We start from the raw sequence: 23954 nt of genomic DNA on the forward strand, positions 1-23954 counted from the left end.
AGAAAGCAGGTGCAGGGTTCTGAGTTGGATGATCAGCCATGATCATACCGAATGGCGGTGCAGGCTCGAAGGGCCGAATGGCCTACTCCTGCCCCTATGTTCAATATTTCTATGTGAAAACCAGACGGGAGGCATTGGTGAGTGATTTGTCGGGCGTTGGTGAGAAGCTTGCAGGGAGACCTGAGGGTTGGAGAGAGACGCAGATGAGTGACTGTGAGGTGAGAGAGAGACGATGAGAAAGCCTGCTGGAAGTGAGGCGAGAGACTAGATGTTAGATGGAGCCGGCAGAGCAAGAGACTGGGGGTGAGTTATAGAGAAACTGGGGGATGAGACACAGACTGGGATGAGGGAGGATGGGGCATTGAGAGTCAGAGAAAACGTTTATGAACCGTGATTCATTAGAGGGCTTTCATACGCGCTCGTCATTTTAGGATTGCACAACTTCCATTGTAAAATCCCTCTGAAACATCCATCCAGCCCTTTCCGTCTGGGACTGACCCTTCCCTCCCTGTCACACTGATCCCCCTCTCCACCACATCTCGCGATCCCCTTCTCTGACCCGCCCTCGCGACAATTCCCACTTCCTCTCCCGACCATCCTCTTCTGTATGACGCCCTCCTCCGACCTGACCCACACTATCCCGTGACCCCTCCACTGAATTTGTCTTCCCTGCCCTCTTTGGTGCCCCTTGTCCTTCCAGATCGGGACCCTGCCTGCCTGCCGGCGAGAGGTGCAGTGCCCCGGGGAGTGGAGCGGGTGGTGTATGCGGACGGGATACAGCCAGCCCTGTTCCCAGTCTGCAGTCGGATTTAGAGTCGCAGCCAGAGCTCAGTGCGTACCAGAGCCCGGGTGGACTGGAAGTGGGTAGGGAGAATCTGGCCCGTGTCCCGTCGCCTGTACCTTGAGTACCCGGGATTCCCCTCCACCCACCAGGTTCCTTCAACTCCAATTCAATACGGTGATTCACCGGTGCCTATCCTCATCCGGACGCAAAACGCCCCCGAGCTCCTGCCTCTTTCCCAGGCGGTAAGGGTGCTGAAGGCGCGGGAGCATCCCGAGTGTGCGTTCAGAGTGGCCTCGCCTGCGAGGCGTTTTGGATCCATAGGCCCTGAGGCCGAAGAGGCTGTGGGAAGGTGAGGGAAGGTTGGAGATTTACCTCACCTCCGTGATCAATGGGGGAGAGCCGGCCCGATGGGTGGGTGATCTGAAGTCCAGGCACTCGTGTGTTTGGCAGTGCTCCTGGGCTCGTGGATTCCGTAGCCTGCAGGTCAAAGGAAGGCTGGAGTGAAAGCATGGGAATGCGGGGCTGCGCCGTTAGGGGGAGCTACTGGATGGAGGGATGGGGCGGGAAGCTTGATTTGTCATTGTAACTATTTATGGAACAACACGAAACGGACTTGTGAAAAATACAGCAAAATTTGTATTTTAGTGTGCATCACTCTGTACTGGCACTCACCTTTGGTAAACGGGACACACACTAATCCCAGAGGCCTGTGCCAGTACCAAAATAACGCCACCATCTTGCTATGCCTCCCCAGCCTCTTGTCACCCCAAACTAACTTTACTGCCCCGTTGTCCCAACATATTCCCCATAGCCATGTTTCAGTCCTGAAACTAATCCCCGCTCTCTCCCCACACCATCGTGTCAGTTCCCAAACGAATCCCGTTACAGCGATCTCTCCCCACGAACCTATGTCAGTCACCGAACTAACCATACTGTCCTGCTAATAGTGGAGGATTACAAATTCCTGGGGATACGAATGGACAATAAACTGGACAGGTCAATGAACACTGAGGCTGTCTACAAGAATGGTCAGAGCGGTCTCTATTTCCTGAGGAGACTGAGGTCCTTTAACATCTGCCGGAGGATGCTGAGGATGTTCTACGAGGCTGTGGTGGCCAGTGCTATCATGTTTGCTGTTGTGTGCTGGGGTAGTGGGCTGAGGGTAGCAGACACCAACAGAATCAACAAACTCATTCGTGAGGCCAGTGATGTTGTGGGGGTGGAACTGGACTCTCTGACGGTGGCGTCTGAAAAGAGGATGCTGTCCAAATTGCATGCCATCTTGAATAATGACTCCCATCCACTCTATAAGGTGCTGGTTAGGCACAGGAGTACATTCAGCCAGAGACTCATTCCACCAAGATGTAACACTGAGCGTGATAGGAAGTCATTCCTATGTGGCCATCAAACATTGCAACTCCTCCCTCGGAGTGTCAGACACCCTGAGCCAATAGGCCGGTCCTGGACCTATTTCCACTCGGCATGACTAACATTATTATTTAGTTATTTATGGTTTTATATTGCTATATTTCTTCACTATTCTTGGTTGTTACGGCTATAACGAAACCCAATGTTCCTCGGGATCAATAAAGTATGTCTCTCTGTCTTTCTGTGTGTCTATCTCCCCACAGGCCTGAAGTTTCCAAAGTAATGAATTGGCTAAATCTAATTGTGATGTTTTAAGCTAGAATCTCAGAGCTAAAACAGGGAACGGATGCACCCTGGGAAATGTACACCGGAAATGAGAAGGTATTTTAGGCAGCACTTGCATAGGGTTCTGGACAGGTGAAGGAGCCATGTTTGACAGAGATGTGGATCATCTGGTCAACAGGATGAAAGAAACTGACCAGGTTTATAAAGCTAGGATCGGACACGGCTGTAGAGTTACAAGGCAGCCACGGACGAACTGAAGAATGGAATTCGGGAACTTGGAAACCCCACGGCATTCTAGATGTATGTGAAGGTGGATGACTAGAGTGACAGTAGGACCGGTCAGGGATACAGATGAAACATACGGCTGGAGTTGGCTGGAGTTGGTTTTTAATGCGCACTTAACTTCAATTTTCAACAGTGAGAGCGATCCTAACATTTGGGAAGACAGTTCTAAATGGGCTGATGTGCAAAAACCGGACAAGGATGTAAAAAAGTGGATGTACAGGAACTTTTGGAAAACATTCGGATAGATAGATAGATAGATAGATAGATAGATAGATAGATAGATAGATAGATAGATAGATAGATAGATAGATAGATAGATAGATAGATACTTTATTCATCCCCATGGGGAAATTCAACTTTTTTCCAATGTCCCATACACTTGTTGTAGCAAAACTAATTACATACAATACTTAACTCAGAAAAAAAAATATGATATGCATCTAAATCACCATATCAAAAAGCATTAATAATAGCTTTTAAAAAGTTCTTAAGTCCTGGCGGTAGAATTGTAAAGCCTAATGGCATTGGGGAGTATTGACCTCTTCATCCTGTCTGAGGAGCATTGCATCGATAGTAACCTGTCACTGAAACTGCTTCTCTGTCTCTGGATGGTGCTATGTAGAGGATGTTCAGGGTTTTCCATGATTGACCGTAGCCTACTCAGCGCCCTTCGCTCAGCTACCGATGTTAAACTCTCCAGTACTTTGCCCACGACAGAGCCCGCCTTCCTTACCAGCTTATTAAGACGTGAGGCGTCCCTCTTCTTAATGCTAGTCCTCTTGTGAAGTTGCGAGAAACCCCAGGTTACTGTGGGAAGCGGAGGAAGAGATTTCTGCGCCCTTGGCGATTACCTTTGCGTTATCACTGCCGCACTTGTAGTATAGGGGACCTACTTCAGTGACGGGCAAATTATTGGAGAAGTTTCTTAGAAACCGAATTTGCAAGGTTTGCGAGTACTTGATTTCGGAGAATCAGAATGGCTTTGGGAGAGGCAGGTCATAGCTCACTGCCTGGTTCAATTCGGTGAAGACGTAACAAAACACATTGGTAAAGGTTGAAAAGTTTATCTGGTATGAATAGATCTTAATAAGGCATTTGATACGGTTAACCATGGAAGGACCGTTCATAGCTTCAGAAGGCTTGTTATCCAGGGAGAGGTGGCTTGTGGATTCAGGACTAACGCCCACAGAAGGCAGACTGTAGTTGTGGATGGAGCGCTTTCTCCCTGGATGTCGGTGACCAGTGGTGTCATGCACGGATCAGTTTGAGACCCCCGGCTTTTGTGTTTTTATGAATGATTTTAGAAGGTTGTCACGGATTATAACAGGACAGTGACAGGACGCAGAGCTGCGCTGAGAAGTTACAGATGGAATTCAACCCGAATGTTACGATGTGATTCACTTTGGGAAAATGGATTTGAAGGCAGAGGTATTACTTGCTCGAATCAACCGAGGGCCGCACATTAGTACGAGTTCCGCAATGGAAACAGAGTGAAGAGACTTTCTCCAGTAATCCGAGAGCCGCTCATCGCTACGAGTACCAGAATCATCACGGAGCGGTGCACTGCAGAGCAGAAGGAAGTGTGATTGACAGGTGAGCTGTTCTGCACATACTCATAGTGACGATTGTCTTATGAAAACAGTTGAACTCGGCCTTTTCTCCTTGGAGCGACGGAGGATGAGAGGTGACATGATAGAGGAGTACAGGGCGATGAGAGGTATTGATCATGTGGATAGTCAGAGGCGGAAATTGTTGCAACAAGAGGACACAGGGTTAGGGTGCTAGGGAGTAGGTACAGATGACATGTCAGGGGTAAGTTTTCTGCGCAGAGAGTGGTGAGTGCGTGGAATGGGCTGCCAGCAACGGTGGTGGAGGCGAATACGATAGGGTCTTTTCAGAGACTTTTGGATAGGTACATGGAGCTTACAGAAATAGAGGGCTATGGGTAACGCTAGTGATATCTGAGGTCGGGACATGTTCGGCACAACTTTGGGCCAAAGGGCCAATATTGTGCTGTACGTTTTCTATGTTTCTATGTTTGTATGAAAGCCAATATAGCTGAAAGCAAATCAGGAGAAAAACAGACAACTTCGTGGCAAATAATAGAACAGCCTGAAAACCTGCGGAATGTTCACAGATCTTACTTGTCACCTTTGTTCAAACATAGAATGGATGGCGAAATACTGGTAGAATTGTGGCTGGTTTGAGAAAATCTTTAAAGTTAAATCCACTGCATGGCGCGTCACGGGTATAGGATGGTCAAGTCATGCGCTGGAAGAGGTCAGGTTCCTGCCAAACACCCCATGTTTGCGCTTGAAAACACAGTTCTTAAAACTGCCCACAGCCCTCGCTAATTTCCCGAGGACACGTTCCATTTTTGATCACAGGCCTCTGGAATACCGCTGTGGATTTTTTACTGTGTTTGGAGGAAAATAAGTGCAGTGTATTTTATTATAACGCATGTCAGCTGTCATTGTCTATTCCATCACTCACACCGCCCGGAATGACTGGAATGATCGAAAGAAAAGAATGAACGAATATTCCCCTTTAATAAAGCAGTGTTCTCCATTTCACCCGCCAGAACAAACTCCTTCCCTCAATTTCAGAAGAGAATGTGCTCCGTCAAATGTTACAAAATAAATCGACTTCAATATGCATGCCGACTTTAAAAGCAACACAGATATAAAAATATCCTATTAAATAGCTGAAGCCAGATATCATGGAAAATAACATGGAAAATTCACATCATACTTTATTTAAAGTAAATAGATTGCAATATCCCTTGAGGACACAAATTAATGACACGGTGACAGTGAGTAAAAATAGGTTAACGTAAGTGCTTGTGCAGTTGGTTGTCACTAATATCCCTGACGTGACAACCACGCTAATTGCCACAGTGGAATTGCTCTCTCCTCAATAAAAGTCTGCTAAACCGATCACCAGTCCATCTGAGCAGCTGAAACGCTCCGTACAACTGAACGCTGCTTCTGACGGAATATGGGATATCCGGCGATTTACTACATCGCGGCCATTTTCTATCCCACACTTGTAGCGGTTGGTGTCCCCGGTAAGATGCCGGAGCTGGTTACTTTATGTATGGTGCCGTCGTTACTCTGCTGCGGTATCCGCACTGTTACTAAGCACAGATGCCACCATCGGCTGAAACGTGTATCTGGAATGGAGGATTCTGGCAACTATTTCCATTTTATTTCCATTTTCCATACTAGGATGGCAGTGTTTTCTTCTTTTGTCAATTAAGTTGGTGTCGATATTGTCGTTGCTTTATAATTTCACCTTGCTAGGCTTTCTGAAGTGATGCTGGTAGGTCTCTGCTTTCCTAGGTTTGAGTCTCTGTCAGTGCAGAAACTTTGATCTTACAACAAATTTGGCAGCTTATTTAAATGACGGTACAGACTATTTTCAAAACGTAGGTCTGTTCTTCTGTAAGTCAGTAAATGAGAACTCATGATTTATATCTCATTGACTCCACTTTGCCACGGCTACAACTATCCCTTTAGCTTTTTCACCTCTAGTAATGGAAATGGTGTTGTTTACAGGAGCGATCGACTGCTCACCGGTCCGTGAGTCGTGGAACTCAGATGCCTCGCTCTAAACTGTCGGAAGGTCGCCAATCCACTGACACTCACATCCGTCATTGTCCTCCAGCCGGAGTGCAGCGACGGAGACCGCACACACTGGATTTCCGCTTTCCACTTCCAAACAGACCAAACCCTGCACAGCATCGGTAGAATGGGGGCATTCAGGGAACTGACCATATTTCTATTTTTTTTCCAAATTTCTTGCAGTTAATTTAACGGCGATTGTGATCCTTTCTCGTGGAAAATGCGGACTCTCCAAAGGCATCACCCGTTACCTGGTTGGAATGGCAACAGCGGATCTGATGGTGGTTATCGTGTTTGCTTTAGTAGAACAGACCAACAATATCCACATTTATTCCAGATACCTGCTCCTCACTCCTGTATGCGCTCTGACACTTGTATTTCGGACCGTAACGTCGGACTGTTCTGTTTGGTTTACGGTCAGTTTTACCTTCGATCGCTTCATCGCAATATGTTGCCGAAAGCTGCGGGAGCGATACTGCACCGAGAGAACAGCAACGGTGGTTATCGTGACCGTGGTTATAGTGAGCTGTGGGAGATGTGCCCCGGTTTACTTTGCCGTTGAACCTTACGTCATCATTGACAACACGCCGTGGCGGTGCACCGGCACATATGAATACACTACTTCACCCGAGTGGAGAGGATACCAATTACTACACATTATCTTAACACCATTGCTACCAATCGGATTAATCCTGGTGTTTAACGGGTTAACCGTAAGGTATATCGTTGTGGCAAATAGAGTCCGCAGAAAGCTTCGTCATAGCAGCGACAATCAGAAAGATGCCGAGGTGGAAAAGCGCAGAAAATCGATGATTTTGTTGTTTTCTATATCAGCTAATTTCATATTATTTTGGATGCCCAGTGTAGTGCATTCCCTGAATTGGCAAGTGCAAAACTATTTTTTCGAGGACAGATATTTGAGTTCCCCGGTATACATCCTACAGCAATTTGGGTACATGTTGCAAGTACTCAGCATGTGTACCAATACTTGTATCTATACACTGACACAGAGGAAATTCAGAGAAGAGCTGTGGAATGGAATGAAGTATGTGTTTACATTAAATGGCCATCTGTGTAGATAACGCCCCTGTCTAATGGTAAGTGGCGGAGTTTTGAAATAAAGCCGTTTTACAATGAACAGGTTTGGCAAATATGTCATAAATTCAAACAATCATATGCCTGGTCATCCGGAAATTGCAGAAATGGCGGAGTATTGCTGTCTTCATACAGTTCAGGTAGGTAGCAATACAAACGTTCATTGCTGCTGGCGTGATTGTCACTTTGGTTGAAGTATGTTCTAAACTATCACAGACAGTCGACTATCACAAGGGCAGGAATGGCTGCGGGACTTTCTGGGTTTTAGATGATTCAAAATGGACAGGTTCGTGTAACAGAGTGTAAAACCAGGGATGGGAAACCAGGGATAGTATCGCAGCTGCAGAAAGGGAGAACAAAATGGAGCGTTCGTTTGTTCGTAGACTGTGAGACGAATAGAGATACATGAGGTGAGAGAACACCCCATCTGGAGTATTCTATGCAGCCTTTCACCAGATTAACGAAAACAAATACGCAACAGGAACAGTGAGGAACCGATCGGGAAGCAGATCTTTGACGTGTGCCAAGTTATTGACACGGGCAGCTGAAACTTACACAATATTCTTTGGCACCTCCCCAGGGTAAAAGGTTTAGGTATGGCATAATTTCTCATTTGTGTCCAGGAAGGATTCATGTCACTATATGAAGACAGGCGGGCTAGCGAACGGTCCGTACCGGATCTAATTTTAGAAAATGAAATGGATCAGGTGACAGAATTCTCCGCGGGTGGGTATTTCAGAACGACAGGGTAGAACTCTCCGACATTTACCTTGCACGAGGACGAGGGAGCATGTAATTTGGGGTTTGCGATGTATGGTGCTACCTGGCAGGAAATTAGGAACGTACATTGGGAAATGATGTACTCAGGAAAATGCGCCACAGATATGTGGAGATTGTTTAGGGAGCACTGACATGGGGTTCAGTAAGAGCTTGTCTCATTGACGCAGGGAATGGATGATAGCGTAAAGTAACTCTGGCTGACAAGAAAGTTGCAACAGCTCGCCAAGAGGAAGAAAAAAAGATACTTAAGGTTTAGGAAAAAAAAGATCGGGTAGGGTTATCGCGAGTCACAATGCAGACAGGAAATAATTTAACAATGGGCTTAGAAGAGTTAGAAGGGGACTTGAGAGCCCTTGGCGAGATGCACTGTGATGAACAGGAGGAGACTGGAGAGAGTGTGGGCAGATCGGAGGAAAACTTGTGTCTGGAGTCCAAGGAGGCGGTGAAGCTCCTCACTGAATACATTGATGAATGTGAACACAGCGTAAAAAGGCAGATATGCTCGAACATGCCGAGGCTCAGAAAAAAGATGTGCTGGAAGTTTGGAAAACATGATGATAGATGATTTCCCGATACCGTCCAGGTAATTTTGGAAAGTGAGTGAAGATTTTGCTGCACTTTTGGACAAGATATTTGTGTCTTCGCTGGCTATGGAAGTAGACCTTGAAGATTCTGAGACGGGAAATGTAATCCCTCTGTTGACGAAAGATAATAGGTACACTCTTTCGAATTAGAGACCACTGAATATTATGTCAGTAGTGGGTAAACAATTGGAGAAAGGCTATTGTGGAGGGAATTTATGGGCATTTGGAGAAACGTAGTCCAGCTACGGAGAGTCACCATGGCTTTTTGAGGTTCATATTGCCCTTTATGAACCAGATTGAGTTATTTGTAACAGTGAAAAACAAACAGATGAATCAGAACAGTCGATGTGGATGTATTAATTGTGATAAGCGTTTGATCCGTTCCCAATAGTAGAATCACTCAGGAAGTCCGGAGGCATGGGATCCAGAGAAACCTGGCTGCGTTGATGTGGAATTGGATGATGTAGTAGATAGAGTGAATTCTGGCTGGAAGACAGCGGGCACCCGTGTTCTGCAAGGAGGGCCGAAATTGTGGTACAATTTATAACTGTATTTGGACTCTGTAGTTATAGAGGGAAATAATCGATTTAATCTGACCACCTAGCGGCAGCTGGATAATTTATGGAATTAGGTCTGACGACGTAAGCAAATCGCTAAAGTATTGACTGCACCGCCACGTTGTCTAATCTGACCTGTCATTTACATATTACAGGGCAAATGCTACAATGACTTCAACACGTTTTCCAATGGAACCCTACATCTTAAAAATTCCAACTCCAAATTCCTAATTCAAGTACACACCATTTTATCCTAATGCCAATTTACCTCTGAATTGTGGTTTTATCGTATAACCATATAAATATATAACGATTACAGCACGGAAACAGGTAATCTTTGTCCGTCTAGTCCATGCCGAAGGCTTACTCTCTCCTAATTCCACCGACCTTTACTCAGTCCATAATTCTCCATTCCATTCCTGTCCATGTCCCTATCCAATTTTACTTGAAATGACAATATCTAACCTGCCTCTACCACTTCTACTGGAAGCTCGTTCCGCACAGCTACCACTCTCTCAGTAAAAAAGTTCCCCCTAGTGTCACCCTTAAACTTTTGCCCCCTAGCTCTCAACTCATGTCCTCTTGTTTGAATCTTCCCTGCTCTCAATGGAAAAAAAAAACTGTCCACGTCAACTCTATCTGTCCCCCTCATAATTTTAAATACCTCTATCATTCCCACTCAACTTTCAACGCTCCAAAGAAAAAAGAACAAAGTTATTCAACCTTTCTCTGTAACTTAAGTGCTGAAACTAAGATAACATTATAGTCAATCTCCGCTGTACTCTCTCTATTTTGTTGACATCTTTCCTATAATTGGGTGACCACAACTGTACACAATACTCCAAATGTGGCCTTACCAATGCCTTGTGCAATTTTAACATTACATCCCAACTCCTATACTCAATGCTCTGATTTATAAAGACAAACATACCAAATGCTTTCCACCCTATCCACTTGAGATTCCACCTTCAGGGAAATATGCACCATTTTTCCTAGATCACACTGTTCTACTGCATTCCTCAATGCCCTACCATTTACCATGAATGCCCTATTTGGATTATTCCTACCAAAATGTATCACCTCACACTTATCAGCATTAAACTCCATCTACAATCTTTCAGCCCACTGTTTTAACTGGCCTAAATCTCTCTGCAAGCTTTGAAAACCTACTTCATTATCGACAACGCCACCTATCTTAGTATCATCTGCATATTTACTAATCCAATTTACCACCCCATCATCCAGATCATTAATGTATATGACAAACAGCATTGGACCCCGTACAGATCCCTGAGGCACACCACTAGTCACCGGCCTCCAACCTAGCAAACTGCTAACCTCCACTACTCTCTGGCATCTCTCATCCACCCACTGGTGAATCCATTTTACTACTCCAATATTAATACCTAACGATTGAACCTTCCTAACTAACTTCCGTGCGGAATCTTGTCAAATGCTTTGTGATTAACCTGTCTTGATGCACAGACGTATCAGTTCTGTGTCTTTCCTTCCCACTTGAACTGGAACACCTATCAGTCAAATGCAATCCATTTTATCAGCTGAGGAAGTTTTTTTCTAGTAGTGTTGTACATTCGAACTCAAGCGAACATTAACCAGGCTCTGAAGGAGCTAAGCTCTATTATCTGCAGGCTCGAAACTGCACAACCTGATGCTTTGCCTCTCAATGTGTGTGTGTGTGTGTGTGTGTGTGTGTGTGTGTGTGTGTGTGTGTGTGTGTGTGTGTGTGTGTGTGTGTGTGTGTGTGTGTGTGTGTGTGTGTGTTGTGTGTGTGTGTGTGTGTGTGTGTGTGTGTGGGGGGGGGGGGGGTGGGAGTGGTTGGGGTAGGGGGTGGTTGGGGTAGGGGGTGGTGTCTGCAGCCAGGCCAGCTTGATGAAGTCTCTGAACAGTTACCAACATAGTATCGTTCGTGAACCCAGAGGAGGCAACGCACGTGACCATTGTTGTCCCATATTCAAGAACGCTTGCAGTACCATCTAGACCCACACTTTTGAAAGTCTGCTCACTAGGCTGGACTTCTATTCCCGGCATATGGGCAGAGACTAAAGACCACAGCACCAGTGGTGAGGACCAAGAAGGCAGCAGTTGTTACCGACTACACGAAGACCTACGTAGATTAGTGTGTGCCTTGGAGAACTTGCCGGACACTGACCAAATCAAATGCCGTGGATGAACCAGGACATCGGCCGTCTGCTGAGGGCTAGATCTGTGTCCTTCAAGACCAGTAATCCGGAGCTATACAATAAATCCAGGTATGGCCCCTGGAAAACAATTTTAAGTGTGTATAAACAATTCCGATTAAAGTTAGAGGCCGAATCGGATAAACAGAATCGGATTCCCCCTCTGGGGAAGTTGGGGGCGTTTGAGAATGGGGTTCGCCACTGACCGGTGTATCAGCTTCATTCGGTTGGAGCAGATAAGCTGACAGAATTAAAGGTGAGAAGCTGAAGGAGGCAATTTGTCCCATGAACTTGCTGACATCTCAGGGTCGGGATCCCAGTTTCCCAGTCCCCCTCCTCATCTCTCTTGGCCCCGCCACTGCTTCTCGCCAAATGTTTCCCTACTCTTCGGAAGCATCTACCCCCGTCCTGCCCCTTCCCCACTCAGCCCCGTATAAAGCACCCACTTCAACCCGACCGCCCGTCCTTGGATGAATGAGAGGCACCGGAGTCACTTACAGTCTCTATCTGAGGGTCACAAGTTCCCGTCAGTGTCCGCCTGTCTGTCATTATCCCATTCTTTTTGTATATTTCCCCCTCTCCGTCTGTCTCTCTGTCTGTTTCTGTGTGTGTGTGTGTGTGTGTGTGTGTGTGTGTGTGTGTGTGTGTGTGTGTGTGTGTGTGTGTGTGTGTGTGTGTGTGTGTGTGTGTGTGTGTGTGTGTGTGTGTGTGTGTGTGTGTGTGTGTATTTCTGTCTGGCTGTTTCTCTCTGTCGCTCTCTGTCTCTGTCTCTTTTTTCATTTCTTTTTGTGCCTTTCACTGTCTTTTCCGGAAGCGAATGAAATCTATCCCTTAGAATCCACCCCCCCCCCCCGCATCCACAATTTAAATGCCATGGAGGAAAGTGCATTGTAATCCTGACTTGCCTGAACTTCCTTCCGAAACATGAGACAGACATTGTCTATTCTGACATGCATAATGCCACATGCAACTGAACCTGCGACCTGATAACTCACTGAGCTGCAGGTCACGGCGTTTGTTCTGTTGTGCTGATGGGAGGGTTAATGGCGGCAGTCTCGTTTATTACTGGCAGCATTTGGAAATTCTGGAAATAGTTGTTTCAATGTGCTTTGTGTTGGACAATAGAAGCGCTGTGAGAACAGGGAGTGGCGTGACTTGCTGATTAGGGTGAAGCCCAGGCTAATCGGTGCATTATCAGGTGAACATTGTGTTCACTTACTGTTTAGATCCATAAACCTCAGGTGTTCGGACTCGCTGGAAACGGAATCAAGCTCAGCACCAGGTAAGGACAGAGACTGTGCTGAATGGGCAATGCGATGGTGTTTTGATACGCACACTTCTACCAGTTCATTACCGGCTTTTGAAATTGCGCTGTGTTACGGATCTGTGTGTGTGTGTGTGTGTGTGTGTGTGTGTGTGTGTGTGTGTGTGTGTGTGTGTGTGTGTGTGTGTGTGTGTGTGTGTGTGTGTGTGTGTGTGTGTGTGTGTGTGTGTGTGTGTGTGTGTGTGTGTGTGTGTTTTGTTTTTCTGTATGTTTTATTTAAATCAAAGACTGGGTACAGCTGGCAGGGATAATTAAAATAACACTTCCTGAATCTCACTGACTGTTTAAATTACCGAAGTCGACAGAGTGGGCACTTTACTGTGTATCTCCTGTACCGACTAACGTGGCTACAGACTGTATGTTCTGCTGTTGTATCCCATCGACCTCAATGGTCAATGTTCGACAGGTTACCCGTTCAGTGGTGCTCTTCTGCACATTACTGTTGTATCCTGTGGTTATTTGAGTTACTGTCGCCTTCTTTTCAGATTGAATCAGTCTGCCCATCCTCCTCTGGTCTCTCTCATTATCGAGGCATTGTCTCCTACAGAACTGCCATCGCTGGATGTTTCATTTTTTCGCTCCATTCTCTTTAAACTGAGGCTGCTGTGTGTGAAAATCTCTGGAGTTCAGCAGTTTCAGACTACACTGTCTGACACCAGCAATCATTCCATGCTTAATGTCACTGAGTTCAAATTTGTTCCCAGTTCTGCGTCTGATCTGAACAATATCTGAACTTCTTGACCATGTCTTCATTCCTTAATTAAACTAACAGAGCTGCTGCCGCACGATTGGCCGATTTGCATTAACCTGGTGTACAATCACCACACAATTTAAGCTTTACCATTGCTTTGGAGAAGAAAGATTCTGGACTTTGCCGTGGAGTAATGAATTGGAGCTGGGCAAATTACGAAATTATTAGACAGGGATTAGGGAAAGTTAAAAGGAAATGGCTGTTTTGAATGTTGGCAAGTCCAAATGTGGAGCATATTTAAGGACTAACTGCACGGAATACTGGGCAGGTACTTTCCAGGAAGAAGAAAGGACATGGATGGCAAGGGAAGGAAACTTGCATGTCGAAAGAGGTGACAAACTTAGCCAAGAGATAAATGCAAAGCTTAGGAAGTTCGAATGAAACAGTGCCCTTGATGATTATAAAGTGCTAAAGGGGGATTTAGGAAAGCCTTGAAAATTCCTCGGAAAATAGGATTAAAGAGAATCTCAGGGCATTCTATCTACACATCTGCAATGAGGAGATTTCAAGTCCTTATCTAAACAAGGATGTTCTGACACTGTAGAGGATTCAGAGGAAGTTCACAACAATGATTACTGGATTGAACGACTTGTTTGATGGGTCTGGGCCTGCACTCACTGTCATTCAGTAGATTGGTCTTGACAGATTAGACGTGTGTGGTGAGTTTCCTTTGATGGGTCTGGGCCTGCACTCACTGTCATTCAGAAGATTGGTCTTGACAGATTAGACGTGTGTGGTGAGTTTCCTTTGATGGGTTTGGGCCTGCACTCACTGTAATTCAGAAGATTAGTCTTGACAGATTAGACGTGTGTGGTGTGTTTCCTTTTTTGGATCTGAGCACACGATGAGAATAAATAAACTTTCCTTTAAAACTGAGATGAAAGATCCTTTTTTTCCCGGCCAAGGGTTGGTTGATCAGTTCAATTTGATGCCACAGGTGGATAGGGGCTATTATTTTGTATATTCATTGCCGAGTTTGATATATTCTTGATCGATAACTAGCTTTCCTGTTACAGGAGGAAGGGAGAAAGAAATGGAGCATTGCGGGGGTGGGGGAGTGGGATGTAATCTTCAACCTTGATGAATTGTGGTGCAGACAAGATGGAGCGAATGGACTAATTCTGCTCCTGTATCTTATGTCTTACAATGACTGAATTATGTCTCCTTCTTACCCACATAGATAGATAGATAGATAGACAGATAGATAGATAGATAGATAGATAGATAGATAGATAGATAGATAGATAGATAGATAGATAGATAGATAGATAGATAGATAGATAGATAGATAGATAGATACTTTATTCATCCCCATGGGGAAATTCAACCTTTTTTCCAATGTCCCATACACTTGTTGTAGCAAAACTAATTACATACAATACTTAACTCAGTAAAAAAAATATGATATGCATCTAAATCACTATCTCAAAAAGCATTAATAATAGCTTTTAAAAAGTTCTTAAGTCCTGGCGGTTGAATTGTAAAGCCTAATGGCATTGGGGAGTATTGACCTCTTCATCCTGTCTGAGGAGCATTGCATCGATAGTAACCTGTCGCTGAAACTGCTTCTCTGTCTCTGGATGGTGCTATGTAGAGGATGTTCAGAGTTTTCCATAATTGACCGTAGCCTACTCAGCGGCCTTCGCTCAGCTACCGATGTTAAACTCTCCAGTACTTTGCCCACGACAGAGCCCGCCTTCCTTACCAGCTTATTAAGACGTGAGGTGTCCCTCTTCTTAATGCTTCCTCCCCAACACGCCACCACAAAGAAGAGGGCGCTCTCCACAACTGACCTATAGAACATCTTTAGCATCTCACTACAGACATTGAATGACGCCAACCTTCTAAGATAGATAGATAGATAGATAGATAGATAGATAGATACTTTATTCATCCCCATGGGGAAATTCAACATTTTTTCCAATGTCCCATACACTTGTTGTAGCAAAAACTAATTACATACATACTTAACTCAGTAATAATATGATATGCATCTAAATCACTAACTCAAAAAGCATTAATAATAGCTTTAAAAAAAAAAGTTCTTAAGTCCTGGCAGTTGAATTGTAAAGCCTAATGGCATTGGGGGGTATTGACCTCTTCATCCTGTCTGAGGAGCATTGTGTTGAGGAAGTACAGTCGACTCTGTGCCTTCCTGCACAGGGCATCTGTGTTGGCAGTCCAGTCTAGTTTCTCGTCTAACTGTACTCCCAGATACTTGTAGGTCTTAACCTGCTCCACACATTCTCCATTACTGATCACTGGCTCCATATGAGGCCTAGATCTCCTAAAGTCCACCACCATCTCCTGAGATTGTGATATTTGTATTCAACATTTAAATTTCTGTGAGTTTATGTATTTAGGAAGATTGAACAGAAATGTTGTGTTTTCCTTTGTATTGTGAACTTACTTCGTTATCTTTCATGTTAAAGTTAGACCTGCAGTGAGACATTTATTGGAAGAAAAGCACACAATTGGAAGCAGAGCGCGACTGAAGACGAGGGAACAGCAGCAAGTTAACCAGCCCGAGGATTGAGAGCATCAACTGGAGCGAACCCTTCTGACTCGGAGATTCCAGTGATTCAGTCAGGAGAAAGTTTGGTGAGTCTCATTTACTCAAACTCTGGTCCTTTAGACATTATATATCTTCACAAAGGAAGGTAGGAAGAATTTGGAGCGAACGTGAATGTGCCCAAAGTACCAGTTAAGCCTCTGTCAGACCCAGTCGCAATCACTCCAGGTCTGGTAATTTGCTTTCAGCAGCTCAGCTCTTCAAAGCCACTCACATTCCGTCATTGTTTACTCATTTCATGGTCTCGTATCTTCTGAAGTAACTTTTGGTCTGATCTTCGTGATGTAGTGATTGCAGAAATGTGGAACTACCATGAACTGCGGTAACAGGTCATTGACTTCTCTTGCTATTGCAAGCTGCAATGGTGTACTTACCCTCGAGTATATTGTCGTGCAGCCCGTTGCGGAGACCAAACCCCTTTGAAGCATTTCTCGCAACACTTCATTTCCTTCAGTCCTAGAATGACGTCCATTGGGAGCATAAATAAGGAGAAATTTAATTAACCAGAGTGGCGAATGTGTACAATTCGTTGCCGCAGGTGGCTGTGAAGATCAAGTATTTGGGTGTATTTCAAGAAGAGTTTGGTAGATTCTCTATTCGTCAAGACATGAAAGGATACTGGCCTTGTCGAGGGAAGCGGCCTTGTCGAGGGAAGCGGCCCTATCCAGGGGAGCGGCCCTGTCGAGGGAAGCGGCCGTGTCGAGGAAAGCGGCCCTGTCGAGGGAAGTGGCCCTGTCGAGGGGAGCGGCCCTGTCGAGGGAAGTGGCCCTGTCGAGGGAAGCGGCCCTGTCGAGGAGAGCGACCCTGTCGAGGGAAGCGGCCTTGTCGAGGGAAGTGGCCGTGTCGAGGGAAGCGGCCCTGTCGAGGGAAGTGGCCCTGTCGAGGGAGCGGCCCTGTTGAGGGAAGTGGCCCTGTCGAGGGGAGCGGCCCTGTCGAGGGAAGCGGCCTTGTCGAGGGAAGTGGCCCTATCGAGGGGAGCGGCCTTGTCGAGGGAAGTGGCCGTGTCGAGGGAAGTGGCCCTGTCGAGGGAAGTGGCCCTGTCGAGGGAAGCGGCCTTGTCGAGGGAAGCGGCCGTATCGAGGGAAGCGGCCCTGTTGAGGGAAGCGGCCTTGTTGAGGGAAGTGGCCCTATCGAGGGAAGTGGCCCTGTCGAGGGAAGCGGCCTTGTTGAGGGAAGTGGCCCTGTCGAGGGAAGTGGCCCTGTCGAGGGGACCGGCTCTATCGAGGGGAGCGACCCTGTCGAGGGAAGTGCGAGTCTTTGGCTTGAGACCCTTCGGCGAGGAGGCTGAGGGAGGAGACTATACCACAGTTGGAGAGGGTAAGAGGCGGTGAAGAGATGACAGGTAAACTGATTCAGTGTGATGTTTGCCTGATGTGGGAGGTCAGGGACAATGATGGTGCCACCGGCTGCTACAACTGTGTGTGTCCAGGTTCAGCTCCTGAAGGACAGTGTTGGGGCACTGGAGAGGCAACTGGATGACCTCAGTTTCATCCGGGAAAACGAGAGTTTTCTGGACAGGACCTACAGTGAGATTGTTACACCGAAGATACCGGAGGAGAGAAGGGGGGGGGGGGGGGGCGACGATGAGAAAGGGATGGATGCTTGAAGTACTGGAGACCCCGGAGGATGTGTCTCTTGAAAGCAAGTTCACCCTCTTGGAAGCTGTCGGGACAGAAGATCCTGCCATTCTGAGAGGCGGACAGGTCTGCGAGTCGAAAACTGGCACTGAAGCAAAGCAGATGAGACAGACGACAGGCAGAGCCGTGGTAGTAGGGGACTCCATAGTGAGAGGAACAGAAAGGGGTTTCTGCGGCAACAGGCGGGATTTAAGGATGGTATGTTGCCTCCCTGGAGCCAGGATCCAGGACATCACGGATCGATTGCAGGGAATCCTCAAGGTTGAAAGTGAACAGCCAGATGTGGTAGTGCCTGTCGGCACAAATGACATCGGGAAGCAGAGGAAAGAGATTCTGCAGTGTGACTTCAGAGAACTCGGAAGGAGGCTGAAAAGCAGGACCTCCAGGGAGGTTATCTCCGGTTTGCTTCCAGTTCCTCGTGCTGCTGAGGGCAGGAACGGGGAGATATGGGATCTGAATGTGTGGCTGAGAGCTGGTGCGGTAAGCAGGGTTTTAGATTCTTAGACCACTGGGATCTGTTTTGGGGTAAGGATGAATTGTACAAAAGAGACGGGTTGCACTTTAACAGGCGGGGGACCAGCATTTTCGCAGGCAGGTTTGCCACTGCTACACGGGTGTGTTTGAACTAATAAATGGGGGGCGTGGAGGAGACGAACTGGAAATATAAGGATAGAGTCAAAGGGAAAGACAGAATAAGAAGTTACGAAAGACAACAGATTTAAAGGGGCAGAAAGCTCAAGAAGGGATCGTATGAGGAAAGCTCAGTATGGCCAAGTGCAATAGGGACTGATGTGAGAGGCGAGGGGGGTAATTGATTGAAAGTATTATATATGAACGCATGAAGTATAAGAAATAAAGTGGATGAGCTTGAAGCTCAGTTGGAAGTTGGTAAGTATGATGTTGTAGGAATAACAGACATAGCTGCAAAATGACCAGCGCTGGGAAATGAATATTCAAGGTTATATGCCCTATCGAAAGGGCAGACAGGTGGGTGGAGGGGCTTTGCTGCTGTGGAATGAAATTCAGTCCCTTGAGAGGGGTGACATAGAATCAAGAGATGTAGCGTCAGTATGGATAGAACTGCGGAATTGTAAGGACAAAAAGACCCTAATGGGAGTTATCTACAGGTCCCCAAATAGTAACCTAGATATAGGGTGCAAGTTGAAGCAAGAGTTAAAATTAGCATGTTGCAAAGGTAATACTACGGTTGTAATGGGGGATTTGAATATAAAGGTAGATTGGAAAAATCAGGTTGGTACTGGACCCCAAGAAAGGGACTGCCTCCGAGATGGATTCTTAGAACAGCTTGTACTGCAGCCTACTAGGGAGAAGGCAATTCTGGATCTAGTATTGTGTAATGAACTGGATTTGATAAGGGAACTCGAGGTAAAGGAACCATTCGGAGGTAGTGACCATAATATGATAAGTTTTAATCTACAATTTGAGAGGGAGAACTGAAAATCGGAAGTGTCAGTATTGCAATTGAACAAAGGGGACTATGGAACCATGAGGGAGGCGCTAGCCAAAGTTGACTGGAAGGATACCCTCGCAGAGATGAAAGTGGATCAACAACGGCAGGTATTTCTGGGAATAGTAAAGAAGGTGCAGGATCATTTCATTCCAAAGAGGAAGAAAGATTTTCAGGGGAGTAGGGACGACAGTGGCTGACAAGGGAAGTCAAGGACAGTATAAAAATAAAGGAGAAGAAGTATAACATAGCAAGGATGAGCGGGAAGACAGAGGATTGGGGAACTTTTAAAGAGCAACCGAAGATTACTAAAACGGCAATAGGGGGAGAAAAGATGAGTTACGAAGGTAAGCTAGCCAAGAATATAAATGAGGATAGTAAAAGCTTCTTTAGTTGTGTGAAGAGGAAAAAAAAACATATTTAAGAACAAACTTGGGCCCTTCAAGGCAGAAACGGGTGAATTTATTATGGGGAACAAGGAAATGGCAGACGAGTTGAGCAGGTGCTTTGGATCTGTCTTCACTAGGGAGGACATAGACAATCTCCCAAATGTAATAGTGGCCAGAGGACCTAGGGTAACGGAGGAACTGAAGATAATTCACATTCGGCAGAAAATGGTGATGGTAGACTGATAGGATTGAAGGCTGATAAATTTCCAGGGCCTGATTGTCTGCATCCCAGGGTAGTTACGGAGGTGGCACTAGAAATCGTGAACGCAATGGTAATCATTTTCCAATGCTCTGTAGATTCAGGATCAGTTCCTGAGGATTGGAGGATTGCTAATATTATCCCACTTTTTAAGAAAGGAGGGAGAAAACAGGGAATTATAGACCAGTTAGCCCGACATCAGTGGTGGCGAAGATGCTGGAGTCAATCATAAAAGATGAAATAACGGTACATTCGTATAGAAGTAACAGGATTGGTCCGAGTCAGCATGGATTTACGAAGGGGAAATCATGATTGACTAATCTTCTGGAATTTTTTGAGAATGTAACTATTAAAATGGACAAGAGAGAGCCAGTGGATGTAGTGTAGCTGGACTTTCAGAAAGCCTTTAATAAGGTCCAACATAGGAGATTAGTGGGTAAATTTAGAGCACATGGTATTGGGGGTAGGGTACTGACATAAATAGAAAATTGGTTGGCAGACAGGCAACAAAAAGTAGGGATTAACGGGTCCTTTTCAGAAATGAAGGGATTAAAAGTAGCATTAGCAAATTTGCAGATGACACAAAAGCTGGGTGGCAATGTCAGATATGAGGAGGATGTTAGGATAATTGGGCAGATGCATGGCAGATGCAGTTTAATGTGGATAAATGTGAGGTTATCCACTTTGGCGGCAAGAACAGGAAGTCAGATAACTGTATGAATGCTGTCAAGTTAGGAAATGGGGAAGTACAACGGGATCTAGGTGTCCTTGCTCATCAGTCACTGAAAGTAAACATGCAGGTACAGCAGGCAGTGAAGAAAGCAAATGGCATGTTGGCCTTCTTAACAAAGGGAGCTGAGTATAGGAGTAAAGAGGTCCTTCTGCAGTTGTACAGGGCCCTCGTGAGACCACACCTAGAGTATTGTGTTCAGCTTTGGTCTCCAAATTTGAGGAAGGACATTCTTGCTACTGAAGGAGTGCAGCATAAGTTCAATAGGTCGATTCCCGGGTTGGGAGGGCCTGTCATATGTTGAAAGATTGCAACGACTGGGCTTGTATACACTGGAATTTAGAAGGACGAGAGGGGATCTGATTGAAACATATAAGATTATTAAGGGTTTGGACACGCTAGAGGCAAGAAACATGTTACCGATGTTGGGGGAGCCCAGAACCAGAGGCCACAGTTTAAGAATAAGGGGTAGACCATTTATAACAGAGTTGAGGAAAAACTTCTTCATCCAGAGAGTTGTGCATCTATGGAATGCTCTGCCTCAGAAGGCAGTGGAGGCCAATTCTCTGGATGCTTTCAAGAAAGAGTTAGATAGAGCTCTTAAAGATAGCGGAGTCAAGGAATATGGGTGAAAGCAGGAACAGGTTAATGATTGTGGATGATCAGCCACGATCATATTGAATGGCAGTGCTGGCTCGAAAGGCCGAACGGCCTACTCCTGCACCTATTGTCTATTGTCTATAAAACTGCACCGTTAAGCACCAGCAAACATTCCACTCTCAAAATCACTAAGATTACATTTCATCTCCATGGTGATGTTTGTTGGAGACAGAACGTACCCTTTACTAAGGAACAGGATAGGGAGAGAACCGCTAATAAATCTGTAGGTTTAGTTAATGATTATTACCAGGAGCTGACTGAATATTAATCAGTGCGTGTTCATTACCGACAGAACCCGTAGCACAGCCTCACTGGGACAGAGTGGTAACGGAACCTAGAGCCGCGGTACAAGGTAAGACGCTCTATATCCTGAAATATAAACATCATAAGGACAGTTAGCCTCTTTTATGAACACTTGAATGAGATCGATAACGTTTTGTGTTGATCGATATTAGAACTGTAGAGAATCGCTTTTGAAAGAATTAATAACTCTCTTCATCTAGTTGAATGCATCGACTTCCTGTGCATGTCCCGGGGGGAACCGGTGCAGTTGACAAGTGTTATTGGAATCGCCGCACTTTCAACCCGGCTACGAATCATCAGCAAAGGCTCGGGAGGTGCGAGCTTCCCGCATCTCGGAACTGTCTCCGGGCTACTGCTCGCAGTAAAAGGAAGCCGATCCGTCCACACTCGGGGCTTTACCGATCCCCGACAGAGGGAACTGAGGATTCGTTTTCTTATTTCCTCACTGGCGGGATCGACACTATCTGTCCATCCTAGACGGCATTTCGGTTGGTGGTCAAAAGCATGGAACCACCCACACTGGAGATTACAGCCGGGGCGGGGGGTGGTCGTGGGGGGAGGCGGTGTAAGGAGTTGATGGTTCCATTATATAGTCGGTTGGTGAGAACTGTTGTGGATCACCGCCTGCAGTGTTGTTTCCCTTTTGTCAGATAAGAGTGGGTAGGTGGGAAACCAAAAGAAGGTTCAGCAGACAGATATCTGCCCCCATGAGTTTTTCTCTGATTTCGATCCGTCAGAGTCTCGTTAGTGTGGCCGTTCACCTGTGGCCTCTCCTTTAGCTAAGCCGTTCTTCCGTAGTGAGCCCGCCAATCCCAGGCAAGGGAAAGGACGCACGCGAGCCCCAGCGGCTGTCGCTATTAAACGCTGTCACGGGATTCCTAGCGTTTCTCCTGGTGCGTCTAAAGGGGTTGTTCCCCAGACCCTCTTTTATCCTTACTCACGGGGTCTCAGATGTCAATCAGGTTGGGATGATGCAATCCCTCAACCAGACCACTCTGGTCGTCCCCTGAGAGCTTCAATGAATAGTACAGTACTCAATACACAATTCCGTCTCCAAGAGACAATGGCCGTTATCCGTGGCTTTGTCTCGCTGAGGCCAGGACACATTCCAAAACCTTGTGGATTCTCTCTCATTTCCTGGGTCCCCAGACCCGAATTAATAGCGATCATGCGATTCTCAAATAGGAGGGGGCGACTTTGTACCCTTCGGCCCCTCAGAGTTGTGGCACATTCGTAACAGTGTAGATCCCGCCAGCAAAGGAATAAACAAAGCGAATCCTCGGTTCCTTCGGTCAGCGATCAGTAAAGCCCCGGGTGTGGAGAGGCCGGCCTCCTGCTGGAAACAGTAGCCCGCGGACAGTTCCGAACATCTGGAAGCTATCTCCTTCCTAGCCTTTGCTGTTCATTCGCAACTGCATTGAAAGTGCGACGTTTCCATTAACACTTCCAACTACACCAGGTTCCCGCAGGGCATTCACAGGAAGTTGATCTAATTAGTCGAAGGGAATTATTATTTCTTTCAAAAGCGATTCACCTACAGTTCTATTGTTGAATACACCAATACGTTCTCAGTCTCATTTAAGTGTTCACAGAAGTGGCTAACTGCCTTTATGATGTTTATATTTCAGTATATAGAGTTTCTTACCGTGTACCGCGGCTCCAGGTTCAGTTACCACCCTGTCCCAGTGAGGCTGTGTTACGGGTTCTGTAAGTAATGAACACACCCTGGTTAATGTTCAGTCAGCTCCTGGTGATAATCATTAACTATACTCAGAGCTTTACCAGCGGGTCTCTCCGACTCCTAGTCCTTGGAACAGGGTACGTTCGGTCTCTCAGAAACACCAGCATGGGGATGAAATGTGCTCTCAGTGACTTAGGACGTGGAATGTTTGTTAATGCTAGACGGCGCAGTTTATAATATCGCGGAAACTGCTGATTTCCTGGGATTGTCACCTTCAACAGTCTCAGTTTGTGGAGAACAGCACAGAAAAAAAGTAAGGCTGCGGCAGTTCCGTGAGCAAAGACTCCTTATGAATGAGAGAGATGGAAGGGAAAAGGCCAGACTGATTCTATATGTCAGGAAGACGACAGTATCTCAAATAACCACGCTACAACAATAGCGTGCAGAGAGGCATCACTGAACGTGTAACATGTCGAAGACTGGACTGGGCGGGTTACAGCTGTAGAAGACCACGGATATACAGTCAGCGGCCACATTATTAGGTACAGGAGGTGAAATGTACTTCAGAAAGTTTTATTTCAGATAGTCTTAAGATGCACTCTATCTTTGCGCAAGGTAGCA

This window comes from Hemitrygon akajei, unplaced genomic scaffold (genome assembly GCF_048418815.1).
Source record: "Hemitrygon akajei unplaced genomic scaffold, sHemAka1.3 Scf000041, whole genome shotgun sequence".
Lineage (NCBI taxonomy): Eukaryota > Metazoa > Chordata > Chondrichthyes > Myliobatiformes > Dasyatidae > Hemitrygon > Hemitrygon akajei.